The sequence below is a fragment of the Teleopsis dalmanni genome, chromosome 1 (genome assembly GCF_002237135.1).
Source record: "Teleopsis dalmanni isolate 2A chromosome 1, ASM223713v2, whole genome shotgun sequence".
Classification (NCBI taxonomy): Eukaryota; Metazoa; Arthropoda; class Insecta; order Diptera; family Diopsidae; genus Teleopsis; species Teleopsis dalmanni.
Genome location: NC_051846.1, coordinates 56,816,406 through 56,825,028, shown reverse-complemented (window position 1 = coordinate 56,825,028; position 8,623 = coordinate 56,816,406).

The following is an 8,623-nucleotide window of genomic DNA, read 5'->3' as shown; positions in this document are numbered from 1 at the left end:
CGCTTCTCAAATCAAGTTTAAGTATTTTTCTTTCTAGATAGATAAAGTCTTATCAGTCAGTATTACTATTTTTATTACATTATTAGAACTTGAGTTGTTAGTACATAATTTATAGTACTTTCCACTCAACAAGACATGCTTTCAATCTGTTGTAATTTAATCTTCTAGTTCCCACAAATGCCTTAAGGCAGTCTGCACTTAAATTGCTGTGATAGTGTCAATAATCATTGTAATCCGACCATAAACGAGTTCTATTTACAAACATTTTCTTGAACAAATAAATAAAATGCTCCACCTAGTATTTAAAAAAAAAAATAAAAAATTTGGGAATTTGAGAGTTATGGTTTTTGCGTGACTGTAGACAGGACGTGGTTCAAGAAATAATAGATCTCGAGCTACTCGTAGTAAAACTCAAGTAAAACACAAGTAAAGTACAAACTGAGAGCGTAACACAAATAAAGTGCCAAATTACGCTCTTTACACAGATTTTCATAGAATAGCGCAATTAAACAATAAAAAAATTTGAATTCAAACCAAAACAGCTGATTCCCACATCACATACATTTTACTTGAAATAAAATGTACGAGTAAAGTTTTATAGCATTTTCAAATTTCTAGATGTTATGCTCTCTCAGTTGCTCTCATTTACTCGAAAATTTTGCACTTGTGTATACACAGTGTTACTCAAAGTTACTACGAATAGCTTGTGGAACAGATCTAATGTTTAAACTAAAACAATTAAAAAATGTTTTTAAAAAACACAAAAATTTCATTGCACTTAAAGTAAGAATCTCGTTTTAAGTGCTTTAAAAGATTATTTGCACATCCCAAAAACTTCACTAACTATTTATCAAATAGAGTGAGGGAAAGAGGAGCATTGTCATATAGGTCCCCTTTGATTATGAGGGGACTTTGGATATATTTTAAGTGGAAAGGTCCCATATATACTTTACTCTGACTACGAAGACTATTAAAGATTGTGTGTGTTAGGATTTAGTAAAAAAGGGGGAGTATTGTATAATAAAAGATTATATACATACATATATAATTTATAATTGTATGATGGCACAAATTAAGTGCCATTGTGCACTGCGTTTCTAAACTGCGGATCCGAAAATCTTAACCCTTTCAAAAATTTTATGTATTTTTTTGTAGTAGTTTCAAATAATTTAAATAAAAAATCAGTTTGCTTACAATAAATATTATATTCACCGTATTCATAGTTTTTTTTATTGGGTAACTTAATTAAAATAAATAAAAATATTAAAACTTATATATTCGTCTCTTCTGATATTACGTATTTTTTTGAGGGAAAATTGTTATTGGTTTTTGCAAAACACACTGCAGTACGTTATCAGCTCTAGTACGTTCTAACTTGTAAAACAGCGGTCTATGGTATTTTTCAACATAAAGTCAATACTGTTTTTTAAGTAACCACTAAAGTAAAATATGTCTGGACTCGGATTTAATTTTTACTGTTGTGCTGGGTTGAATACTTAAAATTTTTGATTGTAAAAATAGAGAAACCACATAAAGGGTCTAACAAAATTTTAAAGATTTGAACTATGCACATGGAAACGTCTTAATGACTCATATGCATCAGCATTTGCAGTCAAAACTTACTTGGTTAATATACAGTTTAATAAAATCGGTGTAGGTATATATATGCAAATTAATATTAACGTAAAACATGATTTTACAATGAAAACGAATGTGAAAGTGTTTTTTTTAACAGATGTCTAAGAAACGTTTTGAAAATATAGCGGCTAAGGATTTTAAGACATAAAGCTGTGATGAGTATAAATCAAATATTAAGTTGTTCTAGAACTAAGTCTCTGATTGAAAAATGATTTTCAACCGAAAGAAATCGCTTCTGACACGATATCTAGGTAACCGTCAAGCTAAAGACAAGGTTCATCCTTACAATTCCGGTAAAATATCCTTCTTCAGCAGAACAGAGTTAAAGTGTTATCACATTAACAAAATGGGTCTGTCTAAAGAAATAGACAGTCACACTCTCTGTGACTGTCTGGAATTAATCTGGGTAAGGAGAAAATCACTGGGTCGAGAATTAGTTTCCCTTTCTGACATCAACAGCTAAAATTTTACTTTCATTCGAAGAGCGGAATGTCTTCTGTTCGGTTAGAGTCTTTAACAGCACCAAAGATCCACTATGAGCGTAATGTTTCGCTTCGCTCCGAGCTGGTATCCTATCTATTTCTTGTCCTATCCTATAAATCAAATATAAAAAGTAATAAAGATAGTTTAACAGGCTACTTATATTTATATTCATTAACATGAAATTATGGAGTATTTGGCGTTGTTATTGACTTTAAGACTTTGGAGAATAAAGAAACAGTAAATTTAAAAGTTCAATAAAACTCTACTCTGTTTGCGAATGTAAATTTAAAATAACATTGCGCTTAATATTTTTTCCATGAACTCTTAAAATAAAATGTACCTTGCGTGTTTACTTCTTAACCTTAGTAGCAGGACGTCTTTCTCACGGCTATAGTTTCTATTCAGAATAATAGTTTCTATATGAAATAATATGCAAAAGTTTTGTTATTTCTATTAAATTTTTATTACTTTACTATATAAATTTTTAAAACATTTAAAATTAGTTTGTGTACATTCAATAACTTTTAACTGAAATAACAAATAAAACCTTAATTAAACACATTTTTAACCTATTCAGATGTGCCATTATGGAAAGAAAAGAAAAGAACTCTATTTTTAAACTCTTTGGAAAATACTTTATTGACATTGTTTTTGTTTATTGACTACTTAACATACTCTACGTAAACGTATCAATATATTTTGTTATGCTTGCTGTTATTGTGCAATGCTGGCACTTTCAAAGAAACACTTTTATTGGCACGTTGTGTTTGTCTACGTAGTTTCGTTGCCTGTTAACGTAATGCTAACCCCGCAGTTTTCACCCGGTAGCAATCACATAATTTTCCTCTTTTAACTTTGCACGCAAGCTGGCATTGGAATAGTTGCTATGGTATAGAGGGGTAGATGAGTAAGAACGGGAAATATATTGAATGGGTTTCAGTGTACGGCAATGTAAAGTTTGCTTTATTTGTTTCTTAGTAGTGAAATGATCTATTTTGTAATGTAATCTATTTTTTAGGTTTCTTTAGAACAGAGAATTCTGGTTTTGATTTTGAGTTATGATGTAATATAATAATTTAAAGTAATTAATTGGTTTCCAAACTTCTTATGTAATGTTGTTCTTCAGCTCTGTCACTGTCCGATGTCGACTCAATATAAGCTCCAATTTCCTTAAATGTCTTTCTGATACTCCTAAGGTGTGCAAAAAAATATTAGCTATTTTATTAAAACGACACAGTGAATTCTCTGTTCCAAAAAGAGCTATCAATCCAAGAATTTCTACATCTATATTTGTATTGCATTAAAGACTTCATGGTATTATAATGAATACAAGCCGAAGTTAGCTTGCCTTCCAACAGAGGTGTAATCATTGGCATCTATCTTTCTATCAAAGAAAAATAGAAAGAAAGAAAGAAAGATTCTATCAAAGATAGATTTGTTCTACTATAGAATAAAATAAAACTATATTTATTCTAGTTAAGTAGTGGTAGTGTTATCATTACAGACCTGTAAGGTCTAAGTATATTAGTTAATTGGACTGACTGCCACAGTAATCTAATATATATTTATCATAAAGTCGAATTTATTGGAATTTACGTAAATATAAGTAGAGTCATACCAATTGTAGCGTGCATTGTAAGTCATTCTGTTTACACTTTTTTAATTGAAACTTAAAATTCTTGTACGCATTAATTTTTTTTATTGGATTGTGTATTTTCCCTTAATTGCATTAGATTGGTGGATGGATGTCTATAAAATAAACCATTTTATTTTTTATAGGTGCTTATAGACACTTAAGTTTGTTTAAATGTATTGCCTACATTCAAAAAGTAGTTTCAAATATCAAGTCATAAGTTTAAAGCAATATCTGAACAATAATAACAAAGATTTGTAAAATGTTTTTTAAATTATTCTCAAAAATATATTTTTTATTTATTTTACTACTGAATTTAAGTTGAGTTGAGTTAAGTTCAGTTATTGTTAAAGAAATATTATCCCATATTAGTTGATTTCTAATTTAGCGATATTAGCTGATGAAATATTAAATTAAAAATTTTATTTCAAAATACCTTTTGGCATTTGTAATGCAAGCCAGATTCAAGCTCGAGAGCTCGAAGTAAATTTAGTACCTGATAGTATTTTTATATATCACCTAAGAGATTTCATAATATTATTAAATTGAGAACTTCGGTATGCTGTAAATCAGTATTAAAAATTTTTTTTTTCCTAAATTTAACATTTAAATCTTATATGCGTGAATTGAATTGTTGTGAATTGTGACTGTATATTATATTTTAAAGAACATTTAAGAATAGTTGGTGATGTATTCATACATATATATATGTATAGATGTTGTGTCACAACATGAGATTACAATTTACAAGAGCATTCTAATTAGTTAGTTTGCAATTAATGTTATTTTTAATCTAATTTTAATCAAAATCTTTATTAGCATTTAAATTGGAGGCATTAAATATGATCACATCATTGGTAAAACAACAACGACAAAATGACTAAACTTCAAGTTTAAACAAAATAAGTTTACTACATTTGTATTTCAAATATAATAGGGTTTAAGTTTAAACCTTTAATTTTTTGCAATTTAAAAATTATATGCAAATAAGCAAATCCAAAAGATATTTATAATTCTGAAAGAGATATACGGATCACTAATAATGGATATTTGTCCCCTAAATACCAAAAATTACTTAAGTTCTAAACTGCTCCTGTATTACTTTGAATGTCCAAAATATATTCTATTAACAAAATACTGGGTATATATCACTAAATGCACCATTTTACGAAGCTATCTTTGTGAATGAATTTCTCAACCAATCTTATCGTACAATCATCGTACCCCCTGATATGGCACCTTCCGGATTGTTTTTTTTTTTTATTTCAATACTTACCACTATCTAATCTTAGAGTAATCACTGTCCGCACGGGGAGGTACGCAGATCTTAGATCAATCACTGAATAATCATGAAGCTTATAGGCAATACATAAATTTGTCAATGAGATAGGTGGGACTCTGTAGTACCCCCAGCTATCAAAGAGTAAAAGTGCCGAGTTGCGCTGACTCGAAAAAAGGATCAACATACTTAAATTATGATTTCGATTTATCTGTTTTCAGTCGATAGATGACATAAAAGGTAATTCGCGGCGAGTATTGAAGTCGATTCAATACAATTCAGTCCATTCTGAAGTATTATTTCAGAAGAGAACACCAGGGTTGCTGTAACTGATTCGTTTGTATCTTTAATTTGTTGTCCACAAGGCATTACAATAAGTACCTTTGGCAAGATTGTACAATTTTTAAGCATACCAAAATTGGTCACATCAGCAATTGCAAATGTTCATAACACCTTAAACCCTGCAGCAGGTTCAACTTCCACTAAATTTTAAGGTAAGGTGCGTGAGGTGAAATTGATCTTTCATAAAGAATTGTTTGTAATTAAAGTGATTTACTTCAAAGTTATTCAGGTTTTGATTATGATCCATGTGAAGCATGTCTCACGTTTTCACCAAGATTATTGTGGGAACCATTTAAACTAATGGGATGAAAACCATTTGTGAAAAAGATTTGGTCAATAAAAGAATATAGCGCTCAAAAAGGCATCGCTAAAATATACATATGAACTATGGTGAGAGTATTTGCAACAACCAATCTATGTTCAACTTCTTCTGACTGACTTATAGTTTATCTCACACTTTATAAAATTCTTTCATACAAAATTATTTCTATAAAACTAAGAGATAATAGTTATCGCAGTAAGGTTTTTGCAGAAGTTCTGGAAATTTACTACAGTGATGAGAACCATAAAGGTGGGGATCGTTGTGAGCGATAATAATATAAAGTCATATTTAAATGGAACATCAACAATTTTTGTAAAAATTTGTAAAAACCGTGGTATATTTTGTTCTAGTAATTAGTAATTTCTCTATGCCATCAAATTGATTTATGTTTTTATTGTGTTAATTATTTTAATTGTATAATAATTATGCAAATTTTCTGTTTTGCAGGAATAATTTATTGAATTCAGTTTTTTATTAGAAATATTTAAACCATTTTCATTGAAAGCTCTCCTATTGATGATACAATAGCAATTGTACAATATTAAATAAATTAACCTATTATCTCACATTAATTGAAAACATCTATGTAGGTGCATATAGTTCTAGCATATCTATAAAGAGTTGGAACTGAATTGCTTAAATGCGAACATAAAAGCGAATGCAAATTTAAATTCCATTTTCTAAATTGATCCAGATTTATCCACTTGGACATAGTTTGGTCCACTCGCTACTGGTGTAAACTGCAACACCTTAAAGAATATCACAAAGCAGCCAATCAGTCAGTGGTGCATAAATTTCCAATTAATGGCAGTAAACATCTAAATCAATTCGGAACATATGTACATATGTTCAATTCGTAATGCTATGTAGAGAATAAAAAAATAATTGTTTGTAAAAATAATTAACTTTTTTATAAAGTGAAATTCTATAGAAATAATTGCCGTACAATTGCCGAGAGCATCTACCTATTCATACAAATTCATTGTAATTGTAACAATTACAGCAATACAAACATTTCATTATCATTTATAGCATTGTATAAAAAATTGCAAAGCAAGCAGTTATTTTATTTGTTTTTAATGGAAATTGACATTTTTTTATAAACAAAATAACAAAAAAATAAAATTAGAACTTTTGAACGAAAAAAAGTATTAAGACTACATTGTTGTAGTTTTTACTTCTACATTTGAATGTTGATTGATTACTCACATAAATTACACAAACTAATTTCATTTATATCTATTTACATATGAACGTATTTATCGAAACTGATAAGTATATTCAATGTTTTCGGAGTGATATCATTGATATCATCAGCTCAACCTTTTCTGAGAAATACACTTTTTTACAGAAATCAAAGTACTTAAATATTTTTTACTAAGGGTTTGTCTAAACGTGTCCGGAGCTGCTAATAATGCATACCAGATCTTACTAAAATGAAAAAATATTTTTAGTAATAGGCTGAGAAATTTTACAGTAAAAATAGTTTACAAATTCAGTACTTTGGTCCAAACCTACTACGTAGGTAGGTTCTATATGAATACCACCTACCTATAACTCAATTACCTACATTTTTAATAATTTTTTCTTTTCTTATCCGTACATATTTCAAAGTATTTGAAGTGATATCATTGATCACCTCAACCTTTTCTGAGAAATACACTTTTATACAGAAAGCAAAGTACTTAAATATTTTTTACTAAGGGTTTGTCCAAAGGTTTCCGGAGCTGCTAATAATGCATACCAGATCTTACTAAAATGAAAAAATATTTGTAGTAATGGGCTGAGAGATTTGACAGTAAAAATAGTTTACAAATTATAGTACTTTGGTTCGAACCTACTACGTATGTAGGTTCTATATGAATACCACCTACCTATAACTTAATTACCTAGATATTTAATAATTTTTTCTTTTCTTATCCGTACATATTTCAACGTATTTGAAGTGATATCATTGATATCATTAATCACCTCAACCTTTTCTGAGAAATACACTTTTATACAGAAATCAAAATACTTAAATATTTTTTACTAAGGGTTTGTCCAAAGGTTTCCGGAGCTGCTAACTATGCATACCAGATCTTACTAAAATGAAAAAATATTTTTAGTAATGGGCTGAGAGATTTGACAGTAAAAATAGTTTACAAATTATAGTACTTTGGTCCGAACCTACTACGTAGGTAGGTTCTATATGAATACCACCTACCTATAACTCAATTACCTATGTTTTTAATAATTTTTTCTTTTCTTATCCGTACATATTTTAACGTATTTGAAGTGATATCATTGATATCATCAGCTCAACCTTTTCTGAGAAATACACTTTTATACAGAAATCAAAGTACTTAAATATTTTTTACTAAGGGTTTGTCCAAAGGTTTCCGGAGCTGCTAACTATGCATACCAGATCTTACTAAAATGAAAAAATATTTGCAGTAATAGGTCGAGACAGATTTCACAGTAACAAAATTATTTATAAGTTAGGTCTGAACCTACAAACTTAAAGGCTTTAAAAATATCACCTATAAATCAATTACATACATTTCTATTAATTTTTAGTTTTCTTATCCCTATACATATTTCAACGTTTTTGTAGTGATATCATTGATATCATCAGCTCAATTTTTTCTAAGAAATACACTTTTATACAGAAAACGAAATACTTTAAAAATTTTTACTTAAGGTTGTTCCTGAGTTTGTTTGGAGTTGCAAAAACCATATAACTGATCTTACAAAAATGATTTAAGTATCTTAAAAAATGTGTTAAGAGATTTGAAAGCAACACAACTTAAAAATTAGAGTATTAGGTTATTAGAGTATGTGAACACCAACTGCAAATCTGTTACATATATTTATAATCACTCCTCCTCCTTTTTTATCCCCATTTATTTCAGTCGTCAAACTCTCTCTAATCCCTTTCTAAATT